Raw genomic sequence first — 22,621 nt, 5'->3', positions numbered from 1 at the left:
CTGCAGGCACCCTACCTCCAATCCTGATGAAGGGCTTTTGCCCGAAATGTCGATTTTCCTGCTCCTGGGATGCTGCCTGACCTGCTGTACTTTTCTAGCACCGCTCTGATCTAAACTGATGGAGCTGCAGGCTGACAAGTCCTTGGATCCTAATTTCAGAGGTGGCTACAGAATTAGTAAATTCACTGACATTAATTTTCGAAAATTCATTAGATGCTGAAAAAAAATTGCAATCAGACTGAAAAGTGACAAATGAAACTCCAAAAGTGTTTACAATATGTATTAATGACTTGGAGGAAGGAAGTGAATGTACTGTAGCCAAATTTGCAATGACATAAAAATAGATGGAAAGGCAGGTTCACAGAGGGATACAAACAGTTTACAGAAAAATATTGATAGAGTAAGTAAGTGAGCATACAGTTGGCAAATGGAGGATAATGTGGGAAAATGTGAAGTTGTTCATTTTGGAATGGAGACAAAAGAACATAGTATTATTTCAATGGAGAAAACCTGCAACACAAAGTGACTTGAATTTACTTCTGCACAAAACACAGAAAGCTAGAACACGTGCAGTGCATAATCCGGAGGTCTAATGGAATGGTAGCCCTTATTTCAAGGGGGTTGGAGTGCAAGAGTAAGGAAAACTTGCTGCAACATAAATGGGTCTTTTTTCTGAATGGCAGGCAGCGACTAGTGGTGTACCACAGGAGATCATTACTAGGATCCCGGCTAGTCACAATATACATTCATGATTTAGATGAGGAAACTAAATGCAATATCTTAACATTTGCAGATAACACAAAGTTTGGTGGAAGGGTGAGCTGTGAGGAGGATGCAGAGATGTTGCAGTGTGGTTTGCACAGGCTGAGTGAGTGGACAAATGCATGACAGATGCAGAGATAGACAGAATCGTGATTAATAGGGGAATCAAGGGTTATGGAGAAGATGGAAAGTGGCTGTGAGGAATGTAGGATCAACCATCATTCTATGGAATGGCTGAGCAGGATCAATTGGCTGAACAGTGTAGTCCTGTTCCTATTTCCTGTGGTTTTAAAAGAGGCAGAAATCAGAAAGCTAAAAGCCAGTTCGCTTCATGTCTGCATGTGAAAAGTGCTAGATTCGATATTCAAGGAACTTCTAGCCATTGTCTATAATAGGCTTTACATGTAAATATTGAACTGGCTACACAGAGGATTACTGATGCTAGCGAAAGAAAAAAAAGAAAGAAAAAATAAAACTCACACAGATCTTGTAGTAGGAAAGTCACTGAATTGTACATAAGAGAACTTAGGAGCATAAAATAGGATAAGGTGATTATAGGTAACACACACATGAATAAAATCAAGATAATCTGAAAGAGTCAACATGGTTTTCCGAACAGAATATCATGTTTAACCAATTTATTGGAGCTTGTTGAATGACATGCGCTGTGGATAGAGGGCAGCCTGTTGATGTATCAGAATTTAGCTTCCAGAAGACACTTGGGAAGGTGTCACAGAAAAGGTTATTGTACAGAGTTGGAGATCAAGTGGCAGGAACTTACATACTAGCAAGGATAGGTCAGCTGGCTACGTAAATCAGTGTTTGCAAAAATGGACCTTTTTTATGATTGGCAGCCTAGGATGAGTATCACAAACATTGCATACTCATGTACTCCACTTCCCACTTCCTGCTGATATCCCAAGATAATTACATTTGTGCAGGAATCTGTTTTGGGGTTTCAGCATTTTACAATTAATACTAATGCCTTAAATGATGGGAGTGAAGACCTGGTGGCTAAATTTGCAGATGACCTAAAGGTAGGTATGAGAGTATGTTGTGAAGAGGACATAACAAGATTAAAAGATTGAGAAAATATCTAGCCAGGTAAATTAGAATGTAGGAAAATGTGAAATAGTTCAGTTTTACAGGAAGAATGAAAATGCAAAGTATTACTTAATCTTGGAACTTTTTGCCTTGGCAGGTGATTGTGCTGGAGTCATTGAATGTACTTAAGGTGGAGGTAAATACATTCTAGTTAGGCAAGGGATCAAAGCTTATTGGCAGTAGATGGAAACGTGAAATTGGAAACAAACAGATCAGCCATGAGCTTATTGAAAAACAGAGCAGGCATAAGGGGCCTACTTCATATGTTTGTAATGACAAGCCTTCCTAATGGTCCTTTACTGATTTTCGTGTCTAAGTCACTCATTAAAATGATTGTAATTAATTGATAATAACTCTTCTCAATACCACCATTAAATGTTTAGATTTTGGCTAAAAAATACAGATATTTCCTTTGATCTTCATGGTCACTGTATCTGGACTGACCAGTAAGCTTCAACTAATCTCTTGCATTTATGTTTACTAGAATTTCTATTCTATTTCTATTTTTCACCTCCTTAGAGGTAAAGCACATCATTCTGTTTTCCATATGACAGAATCATCTTACTTCTTCAATTCCTCATAAACTAATAGTGTCTATCCATCACCCACATACAGAAATCAATCTTTCTATTTCCAATTCAAATATTATTTTAATCCATGGTCCTACTTTCAAGAAACCTCTCCTTCCATTAAGTGGAGCAGGCTGAGAAACTGATCTTTTTTGTGAGGTCAATTTAATCATGAACATATTGATGACTTTATTGGGCAAGGGCTTCTCCTTCCCTGCCGCGATTTACAAGAGCATCAGTTGCTCAAGGCCCAAACTCTTTTTATTGACTATAATTTTCCATTGAATTATGCAATGTGAGATTCCAGTGCTTCACAGGTCAATGCCAGAGTTTATGGTATCATCTGCTGACCCAGAGGAAAGTAACTAACACAGCACAGTCTAGTAGAGCTATTTAAGTCCGTAGGGAGTTACATAAAATCATAGAATAGTTCCAGCAAAGAAGGAACCCATTAACTTGTCTCCACTGCAGTCATTTAGTTTCAACGTGAGATGTTGAGGGAATCCGTTTGCTAATTGCTCTAATCTGTTATATTTTGCAGCCTATCCGTATCTCTTTTCTACTCAAAGACATCAGAGCCATTAATTTCAATCATGACATCAACGACTGTCATTGTTCAGCAGCCCACTTCTGGGATACCAGCAGGAAATGGACAGTGGAGCACAGGACTATGCAACGTTTGTGACGACATGACTATCTGTAAGTCTCCTCGTCAATTGATTCTTCATTGGGTAATTGCAGCAACGGAGTTCAAATTGCCTTTATAAGTCACTCTTTCCATTAACTTTGAATCAGGGAAGATAACAAAAGTACAGGTGAGAGCTTTTCACATGAGATTGTCAGTTATGGGCATATATTTGGTACTCAGCCTGTCCCCAGTTGGATCTTCAAACATAAAAGGACAAGCTTCCAGAGGATCCAGTCACAGGAAATCACTCCATGCATAGTGCCACTGCCTCTGACTCAAAGCTTTAGGTGAAATTCCCACTCATTCGCTGACCAGGCACAAAAGGAAAGTTCATTAGACAATTAAATGGTGTAAGCATTATCCTGACAATCCTTCCCACACCATCAGTTCCCAAAGGAAAAAAGTAAAACTAACAACATTTCATAAAATATCCGCAGGCACTTCAGTCAAAAATTGACATAGAGCTCAAGAAAAACAGCCATTAGCACAGGTGGTTCAAAAAAGTCTCAAAGTGTAGGCTTTGGAGAGACAGGTTTGGGGAGAGAATTTCAGACTGTGGGGACTGGACAAGGAACCCATGTTAAAAATCCCCTAATTCTAAATGTTAAAGAGTGGAGACACTCAGTCCAGGGTCATTCTTACACTTGTCTTTGAGAAATAACACAATAATTAGCCAGTGCATGTCAGAATACATACATTTATAGATTGAGAACTGGAAATAGCCTTTCAGACAATACTAGGTTGCAAAGAAATTATTAGACGATTGATTGAAACTGCGAAATCAAAATGTTAAAGGAGACGATGATCTATTTGATGTTTACCAAACTCTAGTGATTTTGGAAAGCAGTGTTCATTGAACTTTCAGAGAGAGATATGGGTGGAGTTTTATTGCTTTAACTGTTCCTTGATTGAGGGAATGAGTATAGCTTTTCACCGTACACCGAGTAGCTGTGGGCAGTTCCCAGAGAAGTCTGGAAGGTTACAGTACGGTATCACTCAGTCTTGAAGACTGAGAGCTTCTAACATTTCTATCAGTGAACTGGCTTGAAAAAAAACCCGATAAGGCTCCAAATGTCAAGGTTTAAATCTGTTTCTCATTGACAGGGCTCCTGATATAAGTTTAAAAAATAATGGGGGGTATAGGTAGACTAAATGGTAGTTGTCCTTTCCCTTGGATAGGGGATTTCAAGAGTGGAGGCACATTTTTAAGGTGAGAGGACACAGATTTAAAATAGACTATGAGGGGCAAATCTTTTACACAGAGGGTGGTTCGCGTGTGGAATGAACTTTCTGAGGACGTAGTGGATGTGGGAATAATTACAATATTTAAAAGATATTTGGATAAGTACATGAATAGGAGAGATTTGGAGGGATATGGGCCGGGAGCAGGCAGGTAGGACCAGTTTAGTTTGGGATTATGTTCAACGTGGACTGGTTGGACTGAAGAGTCTGTTTCCATGCTTTATGACTTTATGAATCTATGACTCTATGATTCTCTGAATCAGAAATGTGATCTGGTGATTTCCCATTATTCGAAAACTGATAGCAATATTAACTTGTCAACAAGAAACTGAAAGAACTGTGAGAAAGTCACTTAATTTCACCCTTGTAGTTTGGACTCTTGAACCACAGAGATTTTCCACATGCAGTTGTTGTGCTGTGGTCTGTGTGTGTGTGTGTGGTGTATGTTTCAGAGGTAGTAAATACATTTGTGTGGTAGCTTAAATGATAACCAGTTTGGTACTTGTTGAAGAATATATTTTTCTGTAATAAATGTTATTTTTGAGTTTATTCAAAAGTCTGGTAGAAGTGTATTTTGGTCTAGTTAACAATAATAAAGAAAAACAAATTGACCATTTTTGTTGAATGAATAAGGCTTTTACACTTTTGGATTGAATTGAATTAGCTTTAATGTCACATGTACTCACATGAGTACAGTGAAAAGTTTACAAGTCACCACAAACAGTACCATTTTAGGTACCTCGGTGCAGTTCTTCAGGACAAGTTCTTAGGGAAAAAAAATTGCAAAAAACATCCATGATTACGGATCATAGGAATAAATTAGAAATTAGAGAAATAAGGAGTTCAGACCAACAGTCCTTCCAACCGAGTCTGTGCCATCACCCGGCCTCCACTCGGGTTTTTGTGGTAATGGAAATTGATTTCCAGCCTCACAATACATAATGGATTTCTTGCTGAAAATGTGTTGCTGGTCAAAGCACAGCAGGCCAGGCAGCATCTCAGGAATAGGGAATTCGACGTTTCGAGCATAAGCCCTTCATCAGGAATTATGCTCGAAACGTCGAATTCCCTATTCCTGAGATGCTGCCTGGCCTGCTGTGCTTTGACCAGCAACACATTTTCAGCTGTGATCTCCAGCATCTGCAGACCTCATTTTTTACACTATAATGGATTTCTTCTCAATCATTCAACTTACCCTTTTGTTGAAAATCCTGGAAAATTGGCATGATGGCCATTTCACCAGATTTTCTACAGTGGTGTTCATGGATAATCAGGAGAATCCGCATTGAGATTCATTTGGTAAAATCCTGGAGTTGTATTCATGACAGGTCTGCTTTGAAGTCTAATCTTTGAATCAACTATTAGAATCATCAAATTGTACAGTTTACCAAAAGGCCCTTTGGCCCATCAAGACTGTACTGTGAAAATAGACATCGACTTTCCTGTGCTAGACCTATAGCCTTGAATGTTATAACACTTAAGGTGCTTATCCAAGTACTGTTTAAACATTGTGAGGTTTCCCTCTTCAACTGCAACCACCCCCCCACCCCCCCAATAACCAGAGACAGTACATTCGTACATTCCAGACCTCCAGGACCATCCAGGTGAAAAAGATTTTCTTCAAATCCCCTTTAAATTTCATGCCTTTCAGTAAGTTATACCTCCTTGTTGTCAACCCTTTGACTTAGAGGAACAGTTATTTTCTATTCACCCTGTTCATGCCTTTTGTAATCTCATACATCTCTATTTGGGATCACCTCTGTTGGGATCAATAACTCTTTGACTTTACAGTAACTGTTAAAAGCTGAAAATGTGTTGCTGGAAAGACGCAGCAGGTCAGGCAGCATCCAAGGAGCAGGAGAGTCGATGTCTCGGGCATCAGCCCTTCTTCAGAAGAGGGGCTCATGCCCGAAATGTCGATTCTCCTGCTCCTTGGATGCTGCCTGACCTGCTGCGCTTTTCCAGCGACACATTTTCAGCTCTGATCTCCAGCAGCTGCAGTCCTCACTTTCTCCAAGTAAATGTTAAAAACCAGTCCATGAAGATTCTGGTTCATTATCCTGTTTCTAAGTGTTCTACTGGAGCTGAGAATTCTTAGTATGGAAATTCTCTTCTTCAGTCTCTCCATTTGCCTACCATTCCCTCTTCCTTCGACACACTCCTTAAAATGTGCCACACTCCTGATCACCTATCCTAATGTCTCATTTATATATTTTTTCTTTCGTGGAACGTGGGATTCACTATAAAGGTCACCATTTGCTCACTAACCTTAATTGGTCTCTAGCTGAAAATGTGTTGCTGGAAAAGCGCAGCAGGTCAGGCAGCATCCAAGGAGCAGGAGAGGGGATCCAAGATGGCGGCGACCCAGCAAGACTGAGTCCACAGTGCTCTACCCAAAACTTGGGAAAAGTGGGCTATCCACCCCCACCACACTCACTAAACCATTTATAATAGTTGTTAACCTTAAGTAGTTACCTATTAGTACATTTAAATAGTCTAATACTAGCTGGAAAATGAGTAAAGGGAAGGGAACAGGCGGCTCTAAGAAAGCAGGGACCCCTCCCCCACCCTCTCCCTCTTCAGCTGCAACAAAGGTGTCTTCAGCTACTTCAGGAGATTTACCAATGAAGATGAGCTTTGAGGAGATGTTTGCCAGGTGGGAGGCGAAGATTGATGCTTTTATCGATGAGTCTCGGCAGAGCAGAGAAGCACTATCAGCCGAGCTGCAGAAGCAGGGCAGAGACATTCAGGAATTGGAGTGCCGAGTCAGAGAGGTGGAGTCGAAGGCCGCAGCCTCAGAGACTGGGATAAAATCAACAGCCGACCACATCCGTTTTCTCGAGAATAGAGTCCAGAACCTAGAAAAGCACATTGATGACCTCGAAAATCGATGTCGTAGAAAAAATATTCGGTTGTTGGGCCTTCCCGAGCAGGAAGAGGGAGGCCAGCTGACAGCATTCTTAGAGCATTGGCTGCCACAACTTTTAAATCTGCATAATGGATCAGGCCGGGTAAGGGTGGAATGGGCCTACCGGGTCACAGTACGTGGGCCCGGCTCAACCCAGCGCCCACGCCCGGTCCTGTTCCAGCTGCAGAGCTATAGGGAGAGGCAGATGCTCCTGGAAGCCTCAAGAAATCTGGGAAAAGATCCCCAAGCTATGACCCACAAAGGATCCAGGATCATGCTGTTCCAGGACTTCTCCCCAGCTTTGGTCCGAAAGAGGAAGGCATTCGATGAGGCGAAGAAGCGTTTAAGGGACTTAAATATCCAGTACTCCTTACGATATCCAGCGACGCTACGCCTTAGCCACGAAGGATCCATATATAACTTCGGATCACCGGAGAAGGCTAAGGAATTCTTGGACTCTCTTAAATAAGCTGTAAGAGATTGTGGACGCTGGTCTGCCTTTCCCATTATTTTGGTTTACATCCCTTCATCTTTTCTTATCTTTCCCCCTATGTGTGTATGTATATATATATGTTGGGGCGTTTGGTTAATGTTGATGGGGGGAGGTGGTTGCAAATGTGTTGCTGGTCAAAGCACAGCAGGTTAGGCAGCATCTCAGGAATACCTTATTCTATTTTACTTCTGTTTTTAGGAGCGGGGTTGTTTTTCTTTCCCCTGTTATTTTGTGGTATTATATTTTAAGTATTACGTGTTGAGATTGTAATCTTATAGTTATATATGGTATTAATATTCCCAAATATATTTAGATGTGGGTGTGGGTGGGGGTGGGGTGTTCACTGTTAACTCTAGCTTTATATTATATTTGAATTCTCCTCATTTTATTGAGGAACACCTGGGTCAAGGGTGGGGCACTGGTTGGAAGAGGGTAAGATGGACTGTGGGAGAGGAAGTGACGCTCCCTGGGAACAAGGGAGAAAATCTCCAATTCGGAATTTTTATATTTTTTATACTTAGAAAGAGTTTTTTGTTATATTGTTTTGAGTGTATCAGAGAATCTTTACTTTTGTAAATCTTGTATGCTCCATGCTCGGGATGTTCTAGATAGGGTTTCCCCTCCCGAGGGGTCTCGGATCTGTCCAGATGATTATGGCTGAACAGTCGGTTAAGTGGTGCACCTGGAATGTCAGGGGGAGTAATTCGCCAGTTAAAAGGAAGAAAATATTATCAAATCTTAAGAAGGAGAGAGTTGATATAGCACTCCTACAGGAGACACACCTGTCGGATAAACAACACTTAAAATTACGACAGGGCGGATTTGATCAGGCCTTTTTTTCCTCTTTTAATTCAAAAAGCAGGGGAGTCGTTATCCTTGTCCGGAAGAACTTCCCTTTGAAAATTCTAAATCAGATAAAAGACGAATCTGGACGATATATTTTGATTAAAGCCCTCATAAATGGAGAGGAATATGGGATCTTAAATGTATACTGCCCCCGGCACACCCCTTTAAATTCATAACGGAAGCTTTTTCAAAACTGATGGCCTTTGGTGCCCGTCATACAATTATAGGGGGAGACTTTAATTGTATTATGGATCCGGAAATAGACAGGATTCCCAAGAGTGCCGCTGGAGTATCTCCCAGATCTAGACAACTGGCGGACCTGAATAAAGAATTAGGATTGGTAGATGTATGGAGATGTCTCCATCCACAGGGTAGAGATTTTTCTTTCTACTCTAATCCACATAAATGTCACACAAGAATTGATATGTTTTTTGCCCCATCGATTTTTCTAAACTCTATAGCAACCTGTAAAATAGGTACTATAGCAATCTCGGACCATGCCGCTGTATACATGGAAACTAAGGTAAAGAACAATGGGACATCTGCTCGGCATTGGCGTATGGACCCCTTCCTGATAAAAGATAGCAAATTTTTAAAGTACTTCTCCCAAGAACTTAAAACTTTTTTGGAAATTAATACTGGTACGGCTAGCAATCCGTCAATGATGTGGGAGACCATCAAAGCTTATGCACGAGGTTTGATCATCTCCTATTCAGCGACCCAGAGGAAAATGAAGGGAGAGCAACAGCGTCTGCTCGAAGCTCGCCTAAAAGCAGCCGAAACAGCATACGCTGATAGACCTTCTATCACAAAATTGCAGAGGATTACAGCTCTTAGGACAGCTTTAAACACCGCGCTTACTCAAACGGCTAAAAGGGAAATATTATTTGCGAAACATAGATTATATGAATATGGCGACAAACCGGGTAGATACTTAGCATTTCTTGCAAAGAAAAAGAAAGCCCCTCAAACTATTCCGACCATCAAGGAAAGTACAGGTACCCTGACTCATGATCATAAAAAGATCAATGCGACCTTTAAAGAATTTTATTCTGAACTATATAGATCGCAGGATTGTGAAGATAGGATTAGGAGGATGCAGTCATTTTTTAAAAATTTGACCTTCCCGGGCCTGACTCCGGAACAGGTGTCGGCCCTAAATACCCCTTTAACAGTCCAAGAAATACTTGAGGCAATTAGGCAACTTCAGAGCGGAAAAGCACCGGGCCCGGATGGTTTTCAAGCTGAATTCTATAAAGAATTTACAGGAATATTGGTTGACCCACTTATGGATATGTATAATTTTGCTCATAGTCAGGTCTGTCTCCCGCCCACGCTGAAAGAAGCAAATATTTCTCTTATCCTCAAAAAAGGAAAAGACCCAGAAGATTGTGCATCTTACAGACCGATATCCTTACTAAATGTAGACTTTAAAATTCTCTCAAAAATGTTAGCACTAAGACTAGAAAGGGTACTGCCATATATTATAAAGGAGGACCAGACGGGATTTATTAAGGGCCGCAGATCATCCAATAATATCAGAAGGGTCTTGAATATGATCCAAGCCTGTCATCAGGGAAAGATACCAGGAGTAGTAATTTCATTGGATGCGGAAAATGCATTTGATAGGGTTGAATGGTCATATTTATTTTACACATTGGAAAGGTTTGGCATTGGACAGGTGTTTACCAAATGGGTTTCAACATTGTATAATGACCCCAAAGCAGCTGTTATTACTAATGGGTTAAGATCGGATGGCTTCAGTGTGGGTAGGGGCTGCCGTCAAGGATGTCCTCTCTCACCATTGTTGTTTACACTGATAATCGAACCATTAGCAGAAGCCATCCGGACTAATCCTAATATAACGGCCCCGAGGATTGGTACAGGTAAACACAAAATTACCCTCTATGCAGATGACGTTCTCTTATTCCTCAGTAATCCTTTAATGTCAGTGCCTCGTCTAATTCAAGTTATTAATACATTTAGTGCATTCTCAGGCTATAAAATTAATTTTTCAAAATCGGAAGCCATGCCAATGGGTGGTCTGGCTATGATACCCCACTTAATGGACGGATCCCCTTTTCCCTTCCGTTGGTCCCTGGAGGGCTTCTTATATTTAGGTATTTTTATCATGCCAGTATTTGATCAGCTGTATAGGGCTAATTTTGTACAATTAATGGAAAGGATAAGGCAGGACCTCCAGCGATGGAGAGACCTTCCGATTTCCTGGCTAGGGAGAATAGCATTAATTAAAATGAATGTTCTGCCCCGTCTCTTATATCCTATGAGAATGCTCCTGCTGATGCTGCCAAGGCTAGCCCTACGTAAATTATATGGCTGGTTGGGCTCCTTTATTTGGAACCATAGACGGCCCCTTATTAAGCTGAAGAAGCTACAGCTTCCACAGGCAAGGGGAGGACTGGACTTCCCAGACTTTAGGAAATATCAGTTAAGCTCCCTACTAAGTTACATAGCTGATTGGGTTTCATCTGATCCACAATCAATTTGGCTGGATATCGAAGCCTCCCAAGTAAAATACCCACTTATTAACCTTTTATTTTCAGATAAGAGGAAAATCATTACAGACCACTGTAAAAATCCCATAATATTAAACACAATTAAGGCCTGGAATATAATGCGGCAAAATGAGGGTAACTCACATAAAACATCCCCCCATGCACCAATAGTAGGCGCATGGGGATTCCAACCGGGGATTACAGATGCCACCTTTAAACTCTGGAGATCCAGGGGCATCTCATGCTTAGGGGACCTATTTAAAGATGGGATCCTGATGTCCTTTGAGCAGCTGCGTCTGAAATTCAGAATACCTAATGGGGATCTCTTTCGATACTTCCAAGTTCGAGATTATATACAGAGGAAGACTACATTAATAGATAGTCTTTATAAATCAGACAGAGAACGTAATGTCTTACGACCAGCAGGGGCATCCTCCATTAGTACTATATACCATTTGCTACATGATGGAGTCTCAGGAGACATGGATGACCTGCTTAAAACATGGGAGCAGGACTTGGGGCTAGAAATCTCTGAGGATATGTGGAATGACATTTGGGAAAATGCTAGAAGAATTGCTATCTGTAACAGAACTCAGGCTATCCAACTAAAGATACTTCATAGGGCCCATATAGCTCCGGCTCGACTGGCAAAATTTAAGGCAAGAGCATCTCCAATGTGTCCCAAATGCAAAATAGAGGTGGGTACTCTTGTACATTGTCTGTGGACTTGTCAGAAAATCCGCAGATACTGGACTAAAGTGGCAAATACCCTGACAGAAATTTTAGGAATGGAAATTAGGGTGGACCCTGTATCTCTCCTTTTGGGCTTTTCGAACCTCTCATCTCTGGATATGCATGGGAAGAGATTATTTTCTATTCTCTCTTTCTGTGCAAGGAAAAATATTTTGGTGAACTGGGTGGCTGAGGGCCCCCCTGGACTTTCAAATTGGCACAGATTAATTATGGAATATATCCCCCTTGACTTCCTCACAAATATGGTGCACCGAAAGACTGAATTATTTTATAAAATATGGCAGCCCTTTTTGAATTATATAAATGCAGATATTTCGGCTATCCTAACAAGGGCTTTTATTTAGTGAAGATTTCAGACCGGGCTGCTCCGGGGCCCCTTGGGAGAGGAATCTTGCGCGAATACGGGTTTTATTATATTTGATGTTTATACATTCCGAGCATGTAAGAGACTTAGGTATACACTCTGGTTAGATTAGTAGAAAGTTGAGTTTTTTTTTCTTTCTTTTTTTCGTTTCTTTTTTTTTCTTTTTTTTGTTTTCTTTCTTTCTCTTTTCTTTGTTAAATTATGACTATTGTATATATGATTTAATTGTACATCAATGTTTGTATTTGAGAGTTTTGTTTATTTTTGTAAATTTGCAAAAATGTTAAATTTCAATAAAAATATCTACAAAAAAAAAGGAGCAGGAGAGTCGACGTTTCAGGCATCAGCCCTTCTTCTCGATGCTGCCTGGCCTGCTGCGCTTTTCCAGTAAAACATTTTCAGCTTAATTGATCTCTAGACCATTTCAGAAGGTGGTTGTGGGTCAATTGAATTACTGTGGATCTGTAGGCCAGGCAAGACAAGAACAGTGGACTGTCTTCCCTAAAGTAAACAATTAGCTTGACATTTGCAAAATTTGAATTCAATTCTTCCATGGTGTGATAAGGGCCTATGGTGCCAGAACATAGTGTACTGTGGATTACCATTCTAGTGACATTATCACTGCAAATGTGTTGCTGGTCAAAGCACAGCAGGTTAGGCAGCATCTCAGGAATAGAGAATTCGACGTTTCGAGCATAAGCCCTTGGTTCCTGATGAAGGGCTTATGCTCGAAACGTTGAATTCTCTATTCCTGAGATGCTGCCTAACCTGCTGTGCTTTGACCAGCAACACATTTGCAGCTGTGATCTCCAGCATCTGCAGACCTCATTTTTTACTCGAAGACATTATCACTGCAACCACATGACTGGGATTCAATGCTAAATTTTGTCTCATATAATACTCATCTGAAGTGCTCTTATTGTGCTTGTGCATTAAAGGTATTGTACAAAAGTATTGTTTTTTGTTCCTCATTTCTTAATTTTGGTGAGCAGAATTTTTTGCTCGGGCTGTGTTTTGAAGTAATCAGGGTGTGCTGTGGGAAATTCTCTGGCCTGTATATTTGACCATGTATGGAGTACATTCTGTATAGACTCCACTGTGTCTGATTCACCATCAGGAGCAACTGAAATTTAAATGTTAGATTTGACAACCTTACTCAGAGAGACAAAATGACTGTCGGGTTGGGAAATGACAGAGTTCACTTTAATTAAGTTGTTGGCAGATGCAAACTGTGAGGTTAGGAATGAGGGAGGCAGAAGAGGGGCATTTCCTGTGTCGCATATCCCTAGGTGTTAATTCATATCTAATCTGGGAGGACTATGTTCTAAATAAACCAATTTATGAGCTTTCACTTCCAATTATAAAAGAGGAAGTCCTCAGTGAACACCTGCATAGACATATTTCAGTTTCATTTCTTACAATGAAAATCTCTTTAGATTTCTTACAGTGTGGAAACAGACCCTTTGGCCCAACAAGTCCACACCGACCCTCTGAAGTGCAACCCACCCAGACCCATTCCCCTACATTTACCCTTTCACCTAAACTACAGGCAATTTAGCATGGCCAATTCACCTGACCTGCACACTTTTGGACTGTGGGAGGAAACCCACGCAGACACGGAGAGAACGTGCAACTCCACACAGTCAGTCGCCTGCGATGGGAATTGAACCTGGGTCTCTGGCGCTGTGAGGCAGCAGTTCTAACCATTGTGACATCATGACGCCCACTTTAAAATTAGATTCGATTCCCTACAGCGTGGAAACAGGCCCTTTAGCCCAACAAGTCCACACCGACCCGCCGAAGAGTAACCTCCCCACCCACGACTAACGCACCTAACATTATGGACAATTTAGCATGGCCAATTCACCTGACCGGCACATCTTTGGACTGTGGGAGGAAACCCACACAGGCACGGGGAGAATGTGCAAACTCCACATAGACAGTTGCCCGAGACTGGAATTGAACCTGGTGCTGTGAGGCTGCAGTGCTAACCACTGTGCTACTGTGGCAGGAGACTTATCTCTCATATTTCACCAAGGCAGTTCAATAATGCTTAAACTCCACCTCTGATATCCAACGTTCAGCACTCCCAGATAGACAGAATGGATGATGTGGCAGAGTGTGGTTTTGGAGGTGGGAGATCAGCAGGAAGGCACATCTCGTTTGCGCCACATTGATCCTTGAGAAACTGACTCAGTTGAAAGCTGCTTCTTTTCTCCAGCTTTAGGGGAGCAACTTGGAATTATTCAGAGGATCCTTGACAGCCGCACATCCGCTACACCAGAGTTTGACCCACATTGGATTAGGTGATCCCACTGAGAGAATGGTAGAAGTTCTGCAGAGAGTAGAACATTCTTTGCTGAAGTTACGTATGTGTGAAACAGCAACTGGGCTTCTGTGAGATATCCCTTTAATCTGTTGACAGTCATAGAAAAAAGGCTGATACAAGTCTGATGGACAGTTGGGTGAGGTCAAGTGGGCATTCCGATAAAACAGAGCCAAACCACAACTTTGCATTTGGAAGAGAAGATTAAAACAAAGTAAAGACTCCACAGTGGGAGGAATTGCCAGTTTTCTGGAGATGGATGGAGGATATAAATTCAGTTTTAAAAGTCTGGAAATGATAAAGCTGGTGTCACTAAAAACCATAAGACCTAACCACTTCACTGATGTATTTAGGGAAGTAAACGTCTTGTTATTTCCTGATCAGTTGATTCTAAACCCACATTAATGTGATTAACTACCTTTGATGTGCTTTCACAAACTATGCAGTTATAGATCCATGGACTCATAGAATCATAGAGTTATACCTCACAGAAGCAGACCCTTTGGTCCGACTTGTCCACACCTACCAGACATTCCAATCAGGCCTAGTCCCATTTGCTGGCATTTGGCTGATACCCCTCTAAACCCTTCCAATTCATATACCTATCCAGATACTTGTTAAACATTGTCATTGTACCAGCCTTCACCACTCCCTATGGCACCTTGTTCTGTACACACACCATAATCTGAGTGAAAAAAAGGTTACCCCCTCAGGTCCTTTCTAAATCTTTCATCAAAAGTGCTAGAGTGTACAAACTATGTTTATTGATGGTGGTGGACCACATCTGCCTTCTTCAGGCACATGGAACTGGCCAACAAATGTTCAGAGGGTCACTGGATTCAAAATGTTAACTCGGTTTTCTCTCGACAGATGCTACCAGACCTGCTGAGTTTCTCCAGTGATTTGTTTTGGTGTGCATAAAATGTTTTGTTGTGTGTTGGGGGGGGGGGGGTCTAACTAGCTGTAATTACCCACGTCCTGCTTCTTAGAAGGGAAAATTAGGAAGATGAAGGAGGTATGCGGTGATCAACACCTGTCCTCTACACTCTATACCTTGTAAATCACTGAAACCTGCCTCATCAGCCATCAACCACTCAACAATTCTTGTACTCACCCCACCCAAGAGTCACGTAAAGTCTGAGCCATTGGAATGGGGTGTTTCTGGTGAAATAATATGGGAAGGCTTGATCTAGGGGATGGAAAATACATTAATAGTAATGTTTATTTTCACAGGCTGTGGTGGTCTCTGCTGCCCACTTTGTCTGGGATGTTATGTGGCTAGTGCTTATGGGGAAGCTTGCTGTCTGGGTTGTTTACCTGGAGGTATGGCTGCACTGCGCACCCATATGCGCCTTACTTATGGCATCCAGGTAGGTGTATGATCTATTTATTTTCTCTCTGAAACAGTTGTTTCCATGGCAAGGCCACGAAAGAGACCATTAATGTCAATAATTCTGATCTGCAATTTCCCTTGAATTTCTCTTCTTTCTTTTCTAGTCCCTCAACCCATTTGTATGAGTTGTCTCCCACTCAGTTAACCCCATTCCCACCAAACGTTTGCTCCCATACTAGCTGGTAACATAATTGGTTTTCTGTGGTCAGGCAATATTCATTTCTGTTTTAAAGCCGCCATCATTACTATCCCTGAGGAAAAAACCTTCATCAGTCTGTCTTTGTGACTTATCTCCAACCTGTCTTTACTTTCCACCATCTTCCAAGATCCATGTCCACCCACTCTATAAATCCTTTCTTGAATCAAAATAATCAGTTTTTAACACTTCTCATTGCGCCAAAATGACCAGAACAGAAGTATCCACCATTGTCAAGCTTGGTAGGACTTGTTCTCTCTTTCAATCATAATCAGAGAATCTCTACTAACAATTGTCTTTCCAACCCAATCCCTTACATTTGGAGTGTCCCTTGGATCCATCACTTCCCCATTTACATCCTGCCCTTATCAATATGAAGTACAGAAATGGGATCAACTACCAGTGTTTGATTAATAACACCCAGTTTTGTATTATATCTCTCAACTCCTGCCTGGCCTCTGAACTTTCAGATCAATTGTTCCACATCCAGACTTAGTTGAGTCATGGTTTCCTTCAGTTAAACATTGAGAAGACCATAACCATGTTCTCCAGCCTCTGCCACATCATCGTGTCTGACGTCGTCTCTTTCCCGGTCACTGATTATTTCAGGTTGTTCACCACCATTACATCCTATTTCACCTAGGACATAGCTTTCAACCCATTTACCCTTCATCAGAAAGAATATTGCATTGGTAAGAGCTAACCCACTTTGTTCTGAAAAATCAAGTAGGGTTAACGTACTAACAGTCAAGAATGTGCTTAAACCAGCTACCTTCCTCTCGCCCAATCATTCCTTCACTCAGGAAAATGATTGAAGCTATACAAGAAGGGAGCAATGGGAGGTGGAAATGTGCAATAAATATGGAACGTCAAAACTGACTCAGTGGCACACCGCAGCACTGGTGAAGGAGAAATGGTATAAAATAAGGTGCTTCAGTCTAAAATACCAACAATGTTTGAAAAACTCCCTTGGATCTCAATAAACCGGAAAGACCACAAATAGTCAAGATGCTGGAACTCCCTCCCCATCAGCACTGTGGGTGTTCACACACTAAATGGACTGCAAAGGTTCAAGGGGGCAACTCGGCACCACATTCTCAAGGGTAATTAGGGACGGATAATAAATCCTAGCAAGGTTACATCCTCAGAATAAATAAATGGAAAGACAAAATGCAAATTGAAGACCGTAGAGTTTCAGTATGATTTTTAAAAAAATTCTTTGTTGATGAGGGCACTGCTGGTTAGGCCAGCACTTACTGTTCATCACAAGTACTGTCAACCACATTGCGGTTGACCTGGAGTCACTGATAGGCCAGACCAGGTAAGAATGGTGGTCTCCTTTTTTGAAGAATATTAGTGAACCAGATGGATTTTCCCCAACAAATTCATAGTTATTATTAGACTCTTAATTCCAGATTTTAATTGAATGCAAATTTCACCATCTGCCATAGCAGGATTTGAACCTGGGTCTCCAGAACATTACCTGGCTCTCTGGATTGACAGTCCAACAATAATATCACAAGGTTATCACCTCTCCCTCCAGCTGATCAATAATTGTCTGCTTTGACTGGATAGTATAGCCATTCTTGTTGTTTTATTGACTGCTACTCTACAGTGGTTGGACTCTTCAACTCTTTGCTTCTCCATTGTACAGGGAACCATCTGTCAAGATGTAATGTTGACAAGCTGCTGTAGCACATTGGAAATGTGTCGAATGGCTCGTGAGATGCGCAGACACATTCGTTAGTGCTGGGATGACTGAGAAAAAGGTGCCCCCTTTGTGAGAAGATGGATGTGTAAACATCTGATTTAGTTTTAAGATAATTAACCTTTTCTCTCCTTGACAGCTATCGCCTGATACCAATATTACCTGCTTAATTTTGATTAGAGAAGTTAAGTCTTGTTAAGAAATATAATAATGTCCAGATTGTGTAAACTGTAAATTCACCAGCATCATAGGACAATTGTCTTGTTATCTCCCATAGCCAATTTAATTTGAGCATTTTTTTGTAGATGGCCTGATCAACAATGAGGGCACTTCACATTATAATATGATTGTGCTGATAACATGTTTTATCCCAACTGTTTTAAAAAGAATCATCTTTTGTCTTAGCAACTTCAACACATTTTCATCCACAAACCTGAAAGTAGAACTCTCAAATCCTTTCACTTTACTTGGATCCTTGTGCTTCCTGTGTGTATGAACAGTCCTGCATTACTGCTATCATTGAATTCTCCAATCTTGGTGTTCCTGCTGAATGTTTCTCTTGAACCTTGCTGGGAATGAATATACTCCCAGGGATTTTTAAGGCTTTAGACATCTGTTCCAAAGTGTGTTTCATTCTGAAAATCTGACATTGGTTCACTCTATCCTCGTCTGACATCTCAGCATAGCCAAAACTTTAAAGGAAAGTCTTGCGTTTGGATTCTTTGAGTAGAAACACTGCAATCTTGCATATAATCTGTTACATTCTTTTATATATTCTTCTCCAGATTATCCACACTGCTGTCTAAATTTATCAAAGTTTGATCATGTGTCATATACATTTCAGAGATTATCTTCCATATAAATTGCATCTAGAAATGTTAATAGAATTTCCAAACCTTCTTCAGTATCCACTTCGGCCTCATTCTCTGAGAATACTTTACAGTTGATCTTGTTTCTGGTAAAGTGACATGCCACAGTCATATCTGGCTTTTTTCTTGGGAAAGACAAAATGCGGGTTGACATTTCTATTACATTTTCCATTGATCATCATATTCTGTCTCACAAAATACTGGTGAGAAATGATATCCCAAGACTGTTTTAGTTAGTAGTTTATTGACTACTCAGTCTTACACCTACTTCCAACTCACAGTCCCACCTTCATAATTACTTTTAATCAACCTGTTCAGATGTGTTATGATACACCTCTGTGGCAGAAGAGACTTGAACCCAGATTTTCTGAGCCAGAGGCAGGGAGATTACTACTTTATATCTACTCAGTCAATTTATTAATCAATTCACCCTCAAATACCTGCTTAGTAATTTGCTGCATTGACAGAGGTGAACATTCAATGATTGCCAGCCTCTGTCATTGCCAATATAAATAGCTCTGTCAGCAGCTTTCCTGTACAAATCACTAAATGTATTCATTGATGAGGAGATTTTTTTTGACAAAGCCAGTAATGACAGCATAATGACAGCATAACCCAAAGAGACCTCATTCCAGATCAGAAATGGATCTTGTGCCACATTAGTATGAATTGGCTTGGCTGAAAATGTCAGTACAGCTTCCACATGTAGCTTGCCTCCTTCAGTACAGGGTTTGGAGATTCCCTGTATTTAAACTGTTTAAACGTTTGCTATAAATTCTGTGTCTTACAATCGTGTACTCCACAACCACATGATGAAGGAGCAGCGCTCTGAAAACTAGTGCTTCCAGTTAAACCCATTGGACTATAACCTGGTACCGTGTGATTTTTAACTTCAAAACAGGGGAGTTTGTGGAGAGCAGTATGTTGGGGAAGGTGTATAAACTGGTGCACTGTGAAGTTAGGGAAGTATTCCCACTCATCACATTTGCAAAGGGTATTATATTCTGTTTTATGTAGGCACCAGGAACCTTTGAAACACCACTCTATCTATCTCAGTCACAAATAGGACATTTGTCTCAAAAATTGGACTTTGCAATCCAGCAGTTCCATCGTGATCTGATTTTGGGTGGCATGGTGGCTCAGTGGTTAACACTGCTGCCTCACAGCACCAGGAACCCAGGTTTGATTCCAGCCTTGGGCGACTGTGTGTGGATTTTGCACATTCCCCCCATCACTGTGGGGTTTTCCTCCTGGTGCTCCACTTTCCTCCCACAGTCCAAAGATGTGCAGTTTAGGTGAATTGGCCATGCTAAATTGCCCCATACTGTTCAGGGTTGTGTAGGTTAGGTGCATGAGTTAGGGGAATGGGTTTGGGTCGGTTGGTGTGGACTTGTTGGGACAAATGGTTCATTTCCATAATCTGGGGATTCTATGAAAATTCCATGTGCATGCACCCCACACTTAATTCCTTTCGCAATCAGGGACAAACCTTTGTGGTGATATTCAGAGACTGCCTCTGGGGTTGTATACATCCATGCATTGTGTGAGCAGCAAGTTTGGAAACGATGCCATGATATTCAACCAGTTGCCAGGCAGAGGAGGTTTATTATTGAGGCAATCCAGCCTGAATCAGTTCCTTCAGAAGAGAAAGGGTGAAAATGAGGAAAATCAGAATTCTTTCTGACCAATTTTAAATTTTTCTTTGCAGGTTGAAGAAATATTCTTCACATCAAGGCAACTATGCATCTGGATTCAGCAGCCCTGAATATTTTTAGCCTGCATACAATGCAAAACTTTTGAAATGCAAGATTTTCATATTCATTTAAACATTTCATGCTTGTGCAAAGATTTGCAAATGAGACAGTAATAAACTAAATGCAATGTAACTGAGTAAACAGCAATGTTTATGTATGATTACAAAGAGAATTTAATGAGGTTTAAACTGTTTTGTGTAAATTGTGACAATAATAGCTTTGGCTCAAAATTATTTGACCGTTTAAAGTCCACTCTGGATGCCAGGCTTGTTGTAATGAGAGGTAGCACTTTCTCTTGTAGCAGGTTGTGGGCTAAGGTTTAACACTTGGATCTGAACATGTGATTTACGATGAAATCAGAGCTGAACGTGCTCTAAGAGGCCTTCATCTGTTCCCTCACACGCTGTTTTCCAATCACATGGACAATTTGAAGAAAAGCCAAGGCAATTTCCATCTCCAGTGTCTTGTTCAATGTTTACAACAAAAACCATCAATACAGATTTTCTGCCAACTTGTTTCATCAATGTTTCTGGGCTATTATTTTATCACATTTTCTACATCAGTGTTTCTCAAAGCTTTCGTTGAAGCATTCCTTACCATAGAGATAGGTAATAATGGACCCCCTCATCTCAATTATCACACCATACAACACAGTGAGTCAGCATCTACAATTGTGGTCGCATTGCTGAAAATTGATGCTTTAAGTTGTGAGAAGCACTTGTGAAGTTTGTTGTTTCTGCAAAAATCACAAGGCTGAGTCATGAGGGTGGGGGGGTATATGTTAAGCTAGATATGCTTGCTTCTGCAAAAATCGCAAGGCGGAATCACGTGGGTGTATACCAAGGAATAACTAACGGTAAAGGGAGATGGTCGACTGGTAGAAACAGATGAATTGACATGACAGTTGCAATTGTCATACACATAGGGAGTTAGTATGGACAAGGTACCCAAATAAGACCCAGTGTTGCGTCAGCAAAATCATAAAACTCAGCTATCAAGGGGGGTGGTTACATGTCAACAACAGGCCTCAGACAGATGTGGTAAACCGATTAGATTAGCCATTGCAAAGAGAAATACAAATAGCACGTATGAGGTAAAAGGGGAGTACTGAGAGACTCAACTGAACTGTATAAATTGTAATGCGACCCCCTGATTGGGTGTGACTACATTGTGGTCACCCGGCTTGCAAGACCGTGTGAATAAAGACTGCTTCAGAATTTGACTCGGACTGAAATTATTGAACAGTGAGCTTGGTTTCTCACAAAGTGAAATCATGGGTTCCCACAGGAATTAACGTTAAAGCCTGAGTTAGAATCCTTTGGAAATTTATGTGCCTGGAGAAACCAATATTCAAGTGGAAATACATAATCGGTATAATGTATTCCCAAACTGAAATAACTTACAAAATAAAATACATCACTGAATACAGCACAAATCCTGTATAAATTCAAATTAGATTGTTCTCCCCAATCCCCATCTCACACACCATCATCCATGTCTCTCACCCAGAGCACTCTTAAAACTCAGCTTTGTCTGTCTTATTCTCTTCATCTCTCTCAATCAACCTCTTGCTCATGTTGAAGATGTTTACAAGCCCTGAACAGTACAGACATGTCACACTCTCTCTCTCTCTTCCCAATTTGTAAATTTCTTACTCCTTCTCAACCCTTCTACTTATCCCATTCCATTCTGTCTCCCATCTTCTGTAACAGCAGTGTGAACCAGCAACCAGCCCTCCATTTCCCAGGGTCACCCCTGGGTCCTACTGCCTACCTGCAGCCAGGCCTCCATTTCCCAGGGTCACCCCTGGGTCCTACTGCCTACCTGCAGCCAGCCCTCCATTTCCCAGGGTCACCCCTGGGTCCTACTGTCTACCTGCAGCCAGCCCTCCATTTCCCAGGGTCATCCCTGGGTCCTACTGCCTACCTGCAGCCAGCACACCAGCTTCCCTCCACTTCTGCCTTTTCACGTCATGGCCCCTGTACCCCTTCCCACACACCAACCTCTCTCCCAGCCCAGCCCCCTCTCAATCTCCTTTCTCTCCCACACCCACTAACCCCACCACACCACACCCAACCCTGAGCACCACACGCCATCACCCTTCCCCCCGCCCTCCTTCAACCTCCTTGG

The 22,621-nt window shown here is 41.3% G+C and overlaps 1 long non-coding RNA gene across 1 annotated transcript; it reads left to right on the top strand.

Annotated features, from left to right (window-relative positions):
* Positions 1-3,050: 3,050 nt before the first annotated feature.
* LOC132829991 (uncharacterized) lies at positions 3,051-21,708 on the top strand. The gene is made up of 2 exons (XR_009646295.1): positions 3,051-3,134; positions 20,446-21,708. It is a non-coding gene; the product is annotated as an uncharacterized LOC132829991 (long non-coding RNA).
* The last annotated feature ends 913 nt before the right edge of the window (positions 21,709-22,621 follow it).

The sequence above is a fragment of the Hemiscyllium ocellatum genome, chromosome 30, assembly GCF_020745735.1.
Source record: "Hemiscyllium ocellatum isolate sHemOce1 chromosome 30, sHemOce1.pat.X.cur, whole genome shotgun sequence".
NCBI classification, from domain to species: Eukaryota; Metazoa; Chordata; class Chondrichthyes; order Orectolobiformes; family Hemiscylliidae; genus Hemiscyllium; species Hemiscyllium ocellatum.
Note: the sequence above shows the minus strand (reverse complement) of the source record. Positions and strands in the feature narration are given on the sequence as shown.